The sequence below is a fragment of the Suncus etruscus genome, chromosome 12 (assembly GCF_024139225.1).
Source record: "Suncus etruscus isolate mSunEtr1 chromosome 12, mSunEtr1.pri.cur, whole genome shotgun sequence".
NCBI lineage: Eukaryota > Metazoa > Chordata > Mammalia > Eulipotyphla > Soricidae > Suncus > Suncus etruscus.
In genome coordinates, this window is record NC_064859.1 from 69,676,707 (window position 1) to 69,692,204 (window position 15,498).

General features: G+C 35.3%; 1 long non-coding RNA gene across 1 annotated transcript in view; it reads right to left on the reverse strand.

The window, feature by feature from the left end:
- LOC126024099 (uncharacterized) overlaps window positions 1-8,122 on the reverse strand; it is a 323,896-nt gene extending 315,774 nt beyond the window's left edge. Inside the window, exon 1 of the long non-coding RNA XR_007500876.1 lies at window positions 7,797-8,122. This is a non-coding gene — a long non-coding RNA (uncharacterized LOC126024099). The remainder of the gene's footprint in view (window positions 1-7,796) is intronic.
- Window positions 8,123-15,498: the final 7,376 nt, after the last annotated feature.

Genomic DNA, 15,498 nt, shown 5'->3' on the forward strand with positions numbered 1-15,498 from the left:
ATCTTTTGGATTGTTTTTTGGGTTTCCACTTCATTGATTTCTGCTCTCAGCTTTGTTATTTCCTTCTGTCTTCCTATTTTTGGGTCCTTTTGTTGAGCACTTTCTAGTTCTATTAGCTGTGTCATTAGGCTACTCAGGTAAGCTCCTTCTTCCTTCCTGATGTGTGCTTGCAAAGCTATAAATTTTCCTCTCAGTACTGCTTTTGCTGCGTCCCATAAGTTCTGATAGTTTGTGTCTTTATTGTCATTTGTTTCCAGGAACCTTTTGATTTCCTCCTTGATTTCATCTCGGACCCACTGGTTATTGAGTATGAGGCTGTTTAACTTCCAGGTGTTAAGGTTTTTCTTCTGAGTCCCTTTGGAATTTACAAATAATTTCAGAGCCTTGTGGTCAGCAAAGGTAGTCTGCAAAATTTCTATCCTCTTGATATTATGGAGGTATGTTTTATATGCCAGCATTTAGTCTATCCTGGAGAATGTCCCATGTACATTGGAGAAGAATGTGTATCCAGGTTTCTGGGGGTGGAGTGTCCTATATATATCCACTAGGCCTCTTTCTTCCATTTCTCTCCTCAGGTCTAGTATATTTTTGTTGGGTTTCAGTCAGGTTGACCTATCCAGTGTTGACAAAGCCGTGTTAAGGTCCCCCACATTTATTGTGTTGTTATTGATATTATTTTTCAGATTTGTCAACAGTTGTATTAATTATTTTGCTGGCCCCTCATTTGGTGCATATATGTTTAGGAGAGTGATTTTTTCCTGCTCTACATACCCCTTGATTAATATAAAATGTACATCTTTGTCCCTTACAACCTTCCTGAGTATAAAGTTTGCATTATCTGATATTAGTATGGCCACTCCAGCTTTTTTATGGGTGTTGTTTGCTTGGATAATTTTTCTCCAGCCTTTTATTTTGAGTCTATGTTTGTTCTTACTATTCAGGTGCGTTTCTTGTAGGCAGCAGAAGGTTGGATTGAGTTTTTTGATCCATTTAGCCACTCTGTGTCTCTTAATTGGTGCATTTAGTCCATTGACGTTGAGAGAAAGAATTGTCCTGGGGTTTAATGCCATCTTTATATCGAAATTTGGTGTGTCTTTTGGTTAGTCTTGTCTTAAATTAGGTCTTTCAGTTTTTCTCTTAAGACTGGTTTGGAGTCTGTAAAGTTTCTGAGCTGCTTTTTGTCTGTGAAACCATGTATTCTGTCAAATCGGAAAGTGAGTTTTGCTGGGTATAGTATTCTGGGTGAAGCATTCATTTCATTCAGTCTTGTCACAATATCCCACCACTGCTTTCTGGCATTGAGTGTTTCTGGTGACAGGTCTGCTGTAAATCTCAAGGATGCTTGCTTGAACGTAATTTCCCCTTTTGATCTTGCTGTTTTCAGAATTCTGTCTCTATCTGTGGGATTTGTCATTGTGACTAGGATGTGTCTTGGGGTGTTTTTTCTGGGGTCTCTTTTGGTTGGTACTCTTCGGGCATGCAGGATTTGATCACCTATATTCTTTAGCTCTGGAAGTTTCTCTTTAATGATGTTCTTGACCATTGATTCTTCCTGGGAATTTTCTTCCTGGGTCTCTGGGACTCCAATGATTCTTAAGTTGTTTCTGTTGATCTTATCATAGACTTCTATTTTCATCTGTTCCCATTCTTTGACTAATTTTTCCATTGTCTGCTCATTTGCTTTCAGTTTTTTTCCCAATCTCTCCTGCTGTATGGAATTGTTATGTATCTCATCTTCCACAGCACCAAGTCTATTCTCAGCTTCTGATACCCTGTCCCAGAGCTTATCCATTTTGTCATTCACTTTATTTACTGACTTTCTCAGTCCTGTTAGTTGACATGTTATTTCAGTTTGGAGTTTTGTGATTTCTGTCTTCATATTTTTTTGGTTCTTATTAGTGTTCTGTTCAACTCGATCCATGGTTTCTTTGAGTTCTTTGAACATATTCCATATTGCTAGTCTAAAGTCCTTATCTGAGAGGTTGATTAGTTGGTTGGTCATTATCTGGTCATCAGAATTGTCCTCTTCATTCTCTATGTCTGATGCTGGCCTGCGTTGTTTCCCCATTGTCACACTTGTATTTTGGGTTTTTCTACGTGTTGTGGTGGTATTCATTGGCTATATGATGTGGGCAGCACACTTCTCTGGCTCCGCCCTTTCTGGATGGCCTGACTTGCCTCTAAGGGAGGGGAGTCCTCCGTGTGTGAAGCCTCACACTGGATCAAATCTTAGGCCTGAGCATTCAACAGAGAAGACAGTCCGAAGAGGAATGGTTGCTTCTGTGTTATAGCACAGTTCTTAGTGTGATTTTTTTCTTCTTGTTGCGATGGTGTTCTTTTCTTAGAAAGAGCGCAAGGCTGCTCCACTTCGCTACGCGGCTGTGTTCTGCTGCAGCCTCTTTTGCCCCACTCCCAAGAGTTTCACACAAGAGGACAGTAGACAAACATTTACAAGCAGCACTCACAGTTGGGCTCCACTGGGCGGGGCGTAGATTCGTGCCTTTCCCCCGCCTGATGTCCCAAACAGGGGAGCTGGCTTCTGCAAAATATTGCCGGTTTTCACGTTCTGGAGACCCGCCCTGGAAATGGCTGACAAAATGTTTTCAAGTCTCTTGAGAATATAACCCCAAGCAGAATGGCTGAGTCCCAGGGTAATTCTTAGAGTTTAAGTTTTTGAAGACATGCCAGGTTCTTTCCACATAATCACCACCATTTCATATTCCCCCCAGAAAATTAGGAGAACTCCAATTTCTTCATGCCCTTGCCAATATTCATCACAGTTTATCTTTCAGATCCCCTAAAACATCCTAGTACTGGGGAAATGACATCTCATGATGGTTTTGAATTATAGTTCCACTAACTATGAATGAAGCTGATTCCCAGTTTACTTGCTTAGTGGTCAATTGGGAGTCTTCTGTAAAGAAATATCTATACAATGAATGAGGCAATAATATAGTGAGGAGGGCATTTGCCTTGCAATGTGGACAACCCAGGTTCAATCTGCAGCATCCCAGAGATCCCCTTGAGGGTAGAGCCAGAAGTAACCCTGAGCACAGCTGAGGGTGGCCCTTAGTGTCCAGATGACCTTGCCAAATTTGGTTGAGTTTCTGAAAGTTGAGATGAATGAATAGCCACACAGAAAGTGGGTCATAGATCCACAATCACAGCATTTACTCACTTGTGCTCTTTTTAATGTAATGTTTGAATTACTCTGAGGATATTACAAGACTGAAAAATTACTTTCTGGACAATATCTGTTTGTGCTTACAGGATGGTATTGTTTGCTGCAAAAAATATACTTACAGTGAGAAGAGGTTGATTTAGATCTTTTTTTTTTTTTGGTAAAAAGTGAAAGCATTGAACTATCTTCTATGTAGCTGTAAGTGGAAATGGAATTCATTTTATCATGGCTAGAAGTCATGGCTGTAAAACCAAGCCTTTCAAGGAGATATGACACCTTATGAAAATAATGGAAATAGGGAAACAAGGATGCATAATACATGGAGGATAAAAGATCTTTTGGCAGGGTTCTAAGCAGTAGAACCAGGTTCTGAGATGACTAAGTATTTTATTTATTTATTTATTTATTTTGTTTTTTGGGCCACACCCATTTGATGCTCAGGGGTTACTCCTGGCTATGCGCTCAGAAATCGCCCCTGGCTTGGGGGGACCATATGGGATGCTAGGGGATGTTCCTTGGCTAGCGCAGACACCTTACCTCTAGCGTCACCTCACCGGCCCCGACTAAGTATTTTCAGGGTTCAAGTGTATAAACTAGGAAGTTGTAAATGTAAGTACCTGTGCTTTAAGTGGATAGTGTTAAGGTTTACTGGTATTATCTGAAAATAAAATAATAAAAGCAAAATATATAATATCATTGTATTCTTCAGTCTTATGTCTGTTCTAACAATACTATTTTGCATTACACCTGAAAAAGCTCTAAATACCTCTCAATTATGCTCTGATATGGAATTGTTATCTGTTCTTTCTTTTTAAATATGAATAATAGTTCAAGTAAAGACAAATTATTTAATCAGATTTTAACCATTTTTATAAGTGATCTAAAGTCATAAGTGACTCAATTATGCTAATAAGAAAAATATTCAAACCCTCTTAAAAACTAGGTTTTATTTGAATTGAGGTCCTTACACTCTTGATTAAAAACTTACTCTTTTGACACATGATTTCACAGATAAAATCTTTGGTTAAAAAAGCCAGGATCTATATTAATAATCTGACAAAATAAAGCAAATATATTAATGCTATATCTTTTTTCATAACATTAATTCATTATTCAGGGCAGTTTTAATTACAACAGTTTAGAATGAAATATTAATTTGACACAATATGTTTTAAATTTCTCAACCCAGGAAAAGCCTTAGGAAGTCACTTAGCCAGTCTAAAACATCCTGCAGTTATATTTCAGAAGTGTTAAATATCACTCAGATATTATTAATATTTATATATGCTTTAATAGAGAGAATGTAGTATCACTTACTTTGATAATTTGAGCTTTAGTAACTGGTAATAAAAATGACATTATTAACTAAATATGTATACATACTTATGTACACATATATTGCCAAAATTTTTGTAAAATCTGTACCTCTTTCTCTACGTATTACTACAAAGTCCTAAAAACACTTTACAATGATTGGCAGAGTTGATAAATTCTGACCATAATTATGTAATAAGCTGAGAACTATTAAATTGCTAAGTTTTAAATTCATAGAAGTAAAGAAACCCATAGTAGTAAACAATGTGACGTATGACTTCTAGGTTTTCAAAACCCTTGCACTTTTTATTTAATTTTCTTTTTTGTGGTTTTAGGCCACACTCAACAGTGCTCAATTTTTACTCCTAACTTTGCACTTAAGAAACATTTCTGGTGGTTTTAGGCACCATATGAGGTGTCTGAGATTAAACCCTTGTCAGCTATGTTCAAGGCAGTGCTTCTCAAAAAGTGGGTGCGCCCTGGGGGGGGGAGGAGCACAGGACTCCATAAAGGGGGGCACGTTTAACCTCGGCAAACATTCATAGCAAACTAAGCCCCGTGTTTATGTCTCTGTATGTCTCTGGAGCTGAGAGTTGCTGAGTCCTGCTTCAAACCCCGCTTCGAAAAGCTATGCCTTGCAAAACGTGCTCATTGTAGCCATTAATCCAGACATCACCTCTGATTAAAACATCAGCTCAAATTATTTTATATAATTTTGTTTTGCAGGTTAAATTTTTTTTTAAATAAAGATACTATTTACAGTTGCGTGGTAGGGGCGCGAAAAATGTTTTCTTCTTCGTAAGGGGCATGACAGAAAATAATTGAGAAGCATTGGTTAAAGGCAAGCACACTGCCCATTATACTATCTTTCTGATAACCATTTACACTGATGACTTGTTGGTGTTTCTCACTCTTTGCTAAGGAAGCCAGTGTGCATTGTATGATATTTAACAACATTCTGCCCTCTACCACCATCACTCAATTCAAAAAAGTTATAGAAAAAAAACCTCTAAACTTTTACTTGTTTATAGGGCAGACAAATCGAGAACCAATGAAATATAATAATATTAATTAATACATAAAGAATAAAGTAGTTATCCCATAATATCAAACTCTATTAATTATAATATAAAGAATTAACTATGCAATATATATTAATACATAAATATGTAATATACCCTTTATATATTTCATATATAAATAAAATATAGTATACAGTAATATCACATACAACATAAATTATATAAACAAAAAGTAAACATAATAATATAAATATAAACTATATTAACTTAGCATATAATTTAATCCATTAATATATTTAACACTTATTTATATATTTCTATGTATCTATTATATATTTATTTATATAATCAAATATGTATAATATTATAATTACAGTTATTTATATAATTAATTTCTTTATCTGATTAATATATAATTAAACTTAATGTATGATTAAACTTATATAATTATAAAAATATAATATACCATATGAAAATCAATTTTATAAATTATATCGATTATAAAATATAAATACTAATAGATAATAACAAATAATGAATATGATTTATTATGTTTATATAATATATAGTAGAAATATATTAAATATATCTGATATGCATAAATATATAATTATATATAGTTAAATATTTAATTAATTAAGATATTGGCACTAGTACTATCTACTGGATCATGCTTTTTTTCTCTTTAGAGAAGAGTATTAAAGCTTAGATGGACACAAAGATAAAGGTGACTTGCTCAAGGAAGAGGATATTTAAACTTATATCTTTATTATTATTTTATTTATTTAATTATTATTTGGTATTTGGGTCACACACGGCAGCGCTCAGGGCTTACTCCTGACTCTGCTCAGAAATCGCTCCTGGCAAGCTCAGGGGACCATATGGTGAAAAGGAAAGAAAACAAGGTTTCAGCAGGCTTCTGCCATTCCAGGTTTCAGTAGGCCTCTGCCTTTCCCCCAAGTTGCATCTGCAAAGTTCCAGTAACTAGCCACCCACATCCTGCCATAAAATGTAACCTTGAGTTTGAATGATCTTCTTTCTCCTCCTTGTGGGGCACAATATTTTCTAGGCTATGATGTTTTTCAAACCCTGTAAAACTGTTACAGAATGTACAGCTACGACTGCAAGACAAGGTGAAATGATGTTGCCTGTTTGAAATAATGCTTGTTCTTTGTGCCTCCCTAAAATGTACCCTATGAAAACTCTGCTTGATCCTTGCTCAGGGTCTTTGTTCACTGGCTTGCTCTGAGGAGCTCTGTGAGCATTGAACCTGACACGTCAGAATAAAGTTCTCACCTATGCAAATTGCATGGTCTCCAGAAATTTCTTGGAGCCCCCCAGGGCTGTCGGAGGGAGGGAGCTGTAGCTCCAGAACCTAAGAATGGGATGCCGGGATTTGAACCACAGTCCTTTTGCATAAAAGGCAAACGCCCTACCTCCGTAGTCTATCTCTCCGGCCCCATCTTTATTATTATTACTTTTTAATTTTAATTTTTAAAATTTTTTATTTATTTATTTATTTTTTATTTTTTTGGTTTTTGGGCCACACATGGTGACGCTTAGGGGTTACTCCTAGCTTTATGCTCAGAAATCGCTTTTGGCTTGAGGGACCATATAGGATGTTGGGGGATCGAACCACGGTCAGCCTAGTGCAAGGCAAATGCCTTTACTGTTGCTCCACCGCTCCTGCCCCAAACTTATATTCCTTGACTTGAAACATGAGGACAATAAAGCTGAAATTGTGAAAATATATAATTGTTTTGATGATTTAAAAGCAAAACGTATATCTAAGAGTTAAAATTCAGTCATAGTGTATATAGTTAACCCCATATTTCCTTAATCTTCTACTAATAAGAAAATAATACAATAACTCTAAGCAGTTGTTTTTTATTATACACTGAATAACTTATTATAAGTTAACACATAATACTAAGTTACTTGGCAGTGACTAAAAAAAAATAAGGAAGGTTACATCAAATGTTAGCAAATGAAAGATTTGTGCATTGCCTAAATCATATGAAATGATTCTTAAAGTCTCCACTTACATAAAATTTTATCTTGCCTTGCCTGATGTATATAGCTGTTGTTTATTTTCACAGTCCCCTACCTCATAATATCTGTTGAGTCAGTGCAGTCTTCAACTAGTTTACCACCACACTAGATTTGGGTGGTATTTTGGAAAGGATTTGGAACTGATATTTTCATTCATTAACAGTAATAGGTATAAGGCTTGGTTTTAGAAAAGTATTAGATAAAACTTACTCAAAAAATTTAATGACTTTATTTTCTCTTTCTCTTTCTTTCTTTCTTTCTTTCTTTCTTTCTTTCTTTCTTTCTTTCTTTCTTTCTTTCTTTCTTTCTTTCTTTCTTTCTTTCTTTCTTTCTTTCTTTCTTTCTTTCTTTCTTTCTTTCTTTCTCTCTCTCTCTTTCTTTCTTTCTTTCTTTTTTCTTTCTTTCTTTCTTTCTTTCTTTCTTTCTTTCTTTCTTTCTTTCTTTCTTTCTTTCTTTCTTTCTTTCTTTCTTCTTTCTTTCTTTCTTTCTTTCTTTCTTTCTTTCTTTCTTTCTTTCTTTCTTTCTTTCTTTCTTTCTTTCTCTTTCTTTCTTCCTTTCTTCCTTTCTTCCTTTCTTCCTTCCTTCCTTCCTTCCTTCCTTCCTTCCTTCCTTCCTTCCTTCCTTCCTTCCTTCCTTTCTTTCTTTCTTTCTTTCTTTCTTTCTTTCTTTCTTTCTTTCTTTCTTTCTTTCTTTCTTTCTTTCTTCTTTCTTTCTTTCTTTCTTTCTTTCTTTCTTTCTTTCTTTCTTTCTTTCTTTCTTTCTTTCTTTCTTTCTTTCTTTCTTTCTTTCTTTCTTTCTTGCTTTCTTGCTTTCTTGCTTTCTTGCTTTCTTGCTTTCTTGCTTTCTTGCTTTCTTCCTTTCTTCCTTTCTTGCTTTCTTGCTTTCTTGCTTTCTTCCTTTCTTCCTTTCTTCCTTTCTTCCTTTCTTTCTTTCTTTCTTTCTTTCTTTCTTTCTTTCTTTCTTTCTTTCTTTCTTTCTTTCTTTCTTTCTTTCTTTCTTTCTTTCTTTCTTTCTTTCTTTCTTTCTTTCTTTTCTTCTCTTTTCTTCTCTTTTCTTTCTTTCTTTATCACTCCTGGCTTGGGGGACCATATGAGACTCTGGGATTAAACCGAGGTCCATCCTGGATCAGCAATAGAAGAATTTAGAAGAATTCAGAGGAATTCAGATTGTATTCTTAGTTTTTATTTCATATAATTTAAAAATATTCTAATATATTATATGGCTCATGTGGCAATATTATTATACCTCTCACACATAATATATTGTAACACACATAATATATTAATGATTTTATTCTATTTAAGAATTTTCTTTTAAGAAAATCTACTCTCTCACTAAATCATTACATACAAACTTCATACATTTTTATGTGGTCATTATTTTTTACTCAGATTCCAGGAAATATAGCATCAATGTTAATTTTTTCTTAAAAGTCACAATATGCTTTATCATTTTAGTATTTACATTTTCTCTTTGCATGGTGTGATTTATTATAACTAAATTCCCATTGTTTTATGTTAATATATGTAAATGTAATCTTTACATATTTTTAAAAGTTTATCAAATCTAATAAATTATAAATAAAAACTAAAGCTGTCAAAACACTTTCTTCTTGTTTTTTTAATGTCCAAACAGCTGCTAACTGGGACAAACAAATACTTTCAGACTCAGATATAAGATTATATTCACCTGTGATTTCTATTCTTGTGAAACACTTTTATCTATATTTTCATACAACATCAAATTTTCATTATGTGTATTATCATCTAAATTCATTATACTTTTCACCAGTCTATTTATTTAAAACTGAAACAGGATTTCTCACAATTCAGTTTTATGAAGTCCACTTGAGATTATGTATATCATTTAGGGAGAACATAACAAAATCCAAAGTATTTCCTAATTAGACCCTTAGAGAATCACCAGAACAAACAAAGTATAGAATGTTAATCTCCCAGGTGCCATTTAATAGTGTCCTAATAAAATTATCCATATCTTCCAATACTCTTTTAAAGTGAACACAGATGTAGTATTTGGGTTATAATCAAGCAATTGGCATGAGTAGAATGTTTAAATAAGCATTATTTCACAAAGAAGTGTATTCATAGAAAATATTTGCTCTAATTCTATTCTGATTATGTTTACTTTCCCTCTCCCTTTGGATTTCATTCACAACTTTCTGTTTAACAGTATTTTTAGTTTTATCTGAATAGGAATTTGGGTAAGCACTGAAAGTAAATAAATCCTCTTATGTCCCAAGCAATGTTGCCTATCTACCTTTTTTTTTTTTTAAGGCAAAGTTCGGTTAATGTGGGAGCATTGGAAATTTGGTAAGCAATTCTTTTCATTTTTAATCTCTCTTCTCAGTCCATGTCTGAGCAGTCGATTGTGTAAATGCCAGTTTCTATTCTCCTTTACCTTTAAATATTGAGGCTAGTGAGGGAATTGGGTATGTAGTTGTGCATGTGGTATATATGGTTTGGGGGAAGGGGAGAATACTCACAGAAGTTGGCTAAAATTGCATAGATAATTGCCTCAGTTCTATAGACTTCCTTTGTCAGTGGAGATGGCTGTCTGAATTGATCACTGGTTTCCATGGCAGCCAATAGGAATCATTTGGACCTTCCACAGCAGGAATTTCAAGGGTCAAATTATTTTTAAAATTACCCTGTATTCTCTCCCACAGTTATCATCTCATATATTAGTTGTTAGAATGTGGAGATTGCTTTTATGAAGAAAATATGTCAAATAAATTCTCACAGAAATATTAGCATGACTAAATTTATGCATAGATAGTCCTATGGGATTCCATATCTGCACAGCATTGGATTTTAAAGTAATTCTTTTGCTGTTGATGCTTTATAGAAAGGTAAATAATTCTTTCTGTCAATAGAATAAAACTGATAAGGCCAACAGAAATATTCACATAGAATACATTTCTAATAATTTTGGCATGTATTCACATATCCATTTGGCCACTTTAGAAGTCATTATAACCCATTATGAGATGAAACCTGCTTGTTTCCAATTTACCTTGTGAGCTTTATTTCTCAGTAATATAATCTTACATTGAATAAGCTAGACGGTCCCATAAGCCAACAATACTAAACACTACCACTCTTCTTCTTCTTGTTTTTTTTTTTTTCTGGCCACACCCTGTGACACTCAGGAGTTATTCCAGACTATGTGCTCAGAAATCGCTCCAGGTTTGGAGGGCCATATGGGACACTGGGGGACTGAACCACAGTTCATCCGAGGCTAGTGCTCACAAGAAAAATGGCTTATGACTTGTGCCACCGCTCCAGACCCTACCACTCTTCTTATATACTTTCTAAAGTATAATAAATTAAAAACATTGTATAATTTATTTGCCATACTTTACAAAATTTCATTATTTATTTATACATATTCTACAAAATAATGACTATTTGAAAAAGATACTACACTTCAAACTATATTTTACCAGGCAATGTTTTATCCAATTTAATCAAGGTTTTGTTAAATGGTGATTCATAGATTCAGAAATTTTCTGGAAAACTTGTGAGGAAGCAGGTCAGTGTAACACTTGGGAACAAGAACCGAGAAAATTCAAAGATAATAGCATTCAAAGGAACTTATTTGTTCTGAAGCAATTGGGACAAAAGAGCTGGGTTATAATTCTTCATATAACACTCAAATTTTCTCCAATACCCAGCCTTGGGGTTTATACCTAGAACATTTTTTAAATTATCTTTATTTAAACACTGTGATTACAAATATAATTATAGTTGTATGATTACAGTCATGTAAAGAACACCCCCTGTCACCAGTGCAGGATTCCCACCACCAATTTCCCAGATCTACCTACTCCAAACCCCACCCACACCTGTACTCGAGACAGGATTTCTTTTCCTCTCATTAATTCACATTGTTATGATAGTTTTCAGTGTAGTTATTTCTCTAACTGCACTTATCACTCTATGTGGTGAGCTTCATGTCATTAGCTGTACCTACATGGGAAGATGGGGGGAAGTAAGGGTTGGGACTGAGGCAGTAAAATATTAGAAATGAGCTTTGTAGGGCAGTATAAAGGTCACAATACAAGATGGATATTATGGATATATAGAATATATGCATACAATACTATCAATATGAAAACAAGGAGAAAAATTTCTACTGACTGCCCCAACATAAACCAGTGCTAGAAGGGCCCGCCCTCCTCTCAGAGCGCATTCCTATTAGTGTAGGGAGAGATAGGGAGAAAGCCTGTTGACCCCTATAGAGTCCACCTAGACCAGCGTCCAGGGAGGGACTGAAGTCCAGAGGAGAAAAATCCTATACCTGGCAAGAGCTGGTCTCCAGAATCAAGGAGGAAGCCAAAAGCTAGATGTCTGCCCGCCCTCCTCCCCATGCACCTCCCCCCTTGAGTACGGAGGGAGGGGGAAGCCTGAGGACCACTAAGATTCCACCTGAACCCACTTCTGGCCATCTGAGCTGGCACCCAGGGAAGGCCTGGAGTCAGGGGAAAAAGACAAGGACGGCTGGGGGCCTGCCAAGCCTCCCAGTACTCCCCAGGCTAGGGAGTAAAGCTCTGGTATGGGGCCTCCCCAAACCCTATACCTGGCAAGAGCTGGTCTCCAGAATCAAAGAGAAAACTGGAATCCAGAGGTCTGCCTGCCCTCCTCCCCATGCACCTCCCCCCTGCAGTATGGAGGGAGGGGGGAAGCCTGAGGACCACTAAGAGCCCACCTGAACTCACTTCTGGCCATCTGAGCTGGCACCCAGGGAAGGCCTGGGAGTCAGGGGAAAAGACAAGGACGGCAGGGGGCCTGCCAGGCCTCCCAGCACTCCCCAGGCTAGGGAGAAAGGCTCTGGTATGGGGCCTCCCCAAACCCCATAACTGGCAAGAGCTGGTCTTTTGTTAACTTTTTTTAGTTGGTTGATTGTTTTTTGTTTGTTTGTTTTTAGTTTTTGGGCCACACCCAGTGGAGCTCAGTTATCACTCCTGGCTCTGCACTCAGAAATCGCTCTTGGTAGGCTCAGGGGACTATAATGGATGCAGGAGATTGAACCTGAGTTCGTCCGGGCTGGACATGTGCAAGGCAAACACCTTACCACTTAGACCCCTGTTAATATTAAATATTTTCTGAGCTGATGTGTCTCCATAATTGTACAAAAAATTGCATAAAAACTAAGAAGTAAGTGTTTAGATAATGTTTATTTCCTAATGTTTACTTTCTTTCTCTTCTTTTACCCAAGTAAGACATCACTCACCATGTCCCTTGATGCCTGATCTAGTGAACTAAGTCTTGTCCCTCATCATGTACTCACCTGCAGTGTAAGATGACACCGTCTTATCTCTCTATTGTTCTTTATCAGAAGTACACTTTCCTACTCTAAAATCTGGAAAGGCTTGAACCCTTTTTCCTTTCTTGGTCTGTTCTGTTCTATAGCCTATCTCTGAACCTCTGTAAGACTGTACCCGAGCTGTGATCTATCTCCTTGTTTTCACTCAGTCTTCAAACATTGTCTTTTGCATGTGGATGAAATTTCTATCCTCTGTATCATATCAAAGGACTTCTGGTCATATCCCATTGTTTCCTTGTTGTCTCCAGTTTTCCTTAGTTTCCAGTTATGACTATGCACATAAGGGTAGATTTTTATGCTGTCCTGACATCTGGGCATAAATCAGTGTGCAAGAAATAAAAATATTTCTTGGATGAGGCCTTCCTTTTATCTGGTGCTATCTCCCACTCCCCTCCATCCATCATCAACTTTGACTGGATACTTTTTCTGTAGGTGATATTTGAAATGATCACTTGGATTAACTAGTTCACCTTGCACGCCACCCTTCAACTTTAATTTTATCAACAGTAAATCTAACCAGGTATTGAAAGACTTGGGTAAATATTGTCAACAAATGTACCCATTCCTTTCCAATCTATGTCTGAAGCATTGAGAAAACCTATATTTAAAAAGCTGCTATAGAACTCCCAAAGAATAGTAAGTTTTATTAAGGGAAATTCTGATTGTATACTATGCTCCAATTTATTCCCAAATGGTATACATATGAATGAGGTTCTACTTTCTCTTAGTTTCCCACCTCTTGTCCTGTGCTACTATTTTCATATCTATAACCCAAGTCTGTGTAATAACAATAAGAATGCTCAGGACCTACAGACACTGATAATTATGAGGCCCTCATTGTTACCTGGGCTGTATTTATAAGCATACTCGGGTACACACAATCTTGAAACTCATTTCACCATACAGATCTGCCTGAAATCGATAGGTAGCTGTCATGGGAAAATTGTAACTATTCACCCTGGTTATCCTCAGGTCTACTCAAACTTAACAAAATACAAAAGTGTTACTGGGCACTCATACCCCTGGATATGGCCCAGGTCTACCTATATTTGCAGTTATTCTTTAATACCAATGACCTAAAAATTAGGTGCAGCCAGAATGGTTCACAGTTGATGCCAAAGTTCTTGTAATACACCTTAGCCTCACTTGGAAATAAAATTGACCTTGGAAATAAAATTGTTGCCAGATGATAGCACAAAAAATATAACCACACTGCTGCTTAGTGTTATAATAACTGCTTCTAGGTATTCATTACCATGATTCCCTTCTACACCCCAGAGGTATTCATACTCACTTAAATTTGACATTAGAGCAACTGTGTGGACTACCATATGTAAACCCTAACCCAGAACCTCTTGACCTTGGTGCTATAGTTGCTGCAGTTTACCTAGAAACATTTCTTCAGTATGATTTAGACTCACATAAACTCTGGGATTTTATCTCATGAAATACTTAGTGCAACCTAGACCTGCTTGAATGTTGACCTCTATCCCTATCTCTCAGATGAAACACACACAAAAATGAAAAGGAAGAATTCACCAACATTGATTAATTGATTAGTATGTAGGAAGAGCACCAAGGTTATAAAGATTTTCTAAACAGTCTGACAAAAATTGTAAAGGAACAATAATGATGTTTACCAAAATAAGGAAACAAATTAATAACACAGTAAGACCTAACACTCCCTGGCATTTATATGGTTCCTTTAAACCTGCCAGGAGTAACCTTTGAGTACAGCCAGGTGTGACTGACCCCAATAAAAATGAATTAAATTGTGATAAATATTTTCAATTTGTGGATGGTAACATTGAATAAATGTTGTTGTACTCATACCAAATTGATCTAAAAAAAATTACAAAAACAACATTCTATGATATGCTAATTATAAAAAGAACATTATGTTATTCTAATACATTAAACAATTTTAGTTGGATATAAACGTGAGATACTAACAGTATTAAATAAAATCTACAAAGGATATATTATATATAATTAATCAATGTCACTTTCAGAGCACATTTCTTTTAGAGGTTTATAAGGGCATATTATAATGAAAAGTATGTCAGTTAATCAAGAGAAATAATGTTTTTAAATACCTCTGAATCTAATAGCAGAGTTTTAGACAATGCATAAAAATAGTAAGAAACTTTATTAAACAATTGTAATATAAATTTCTAGCTGGATATTAACATCCCTTTTAAACCAGTTATAAAACTATTAGAAAATAATAAAAATATGAGTGGTAGTTAGCTCTATAAAATTATTTTTCCTACTCCACTAAGTTAAAGCGAATTTTATCTTTTCTCATCTATAAATGAGATCTTCATAAAATTATTTTCATATTTATCAGTTATATTGATTACTTTTATAAGATTTTAGAAAATTTTAACAGACCAATTCAAATAATGTGAAAGTAGATTGTTAATTCATTTAATTAAATATAAAGTTAATAACAGGATAAAATTTTATTATGACTAAAATTTTGAAAACGTAAAAATGCTGCTCAATGTTAACAAAGATAACAAAGACAATATTAGTAAGTGTGGAATTTAATAAAATTTAAAAAGTAATGTCAATATTTAA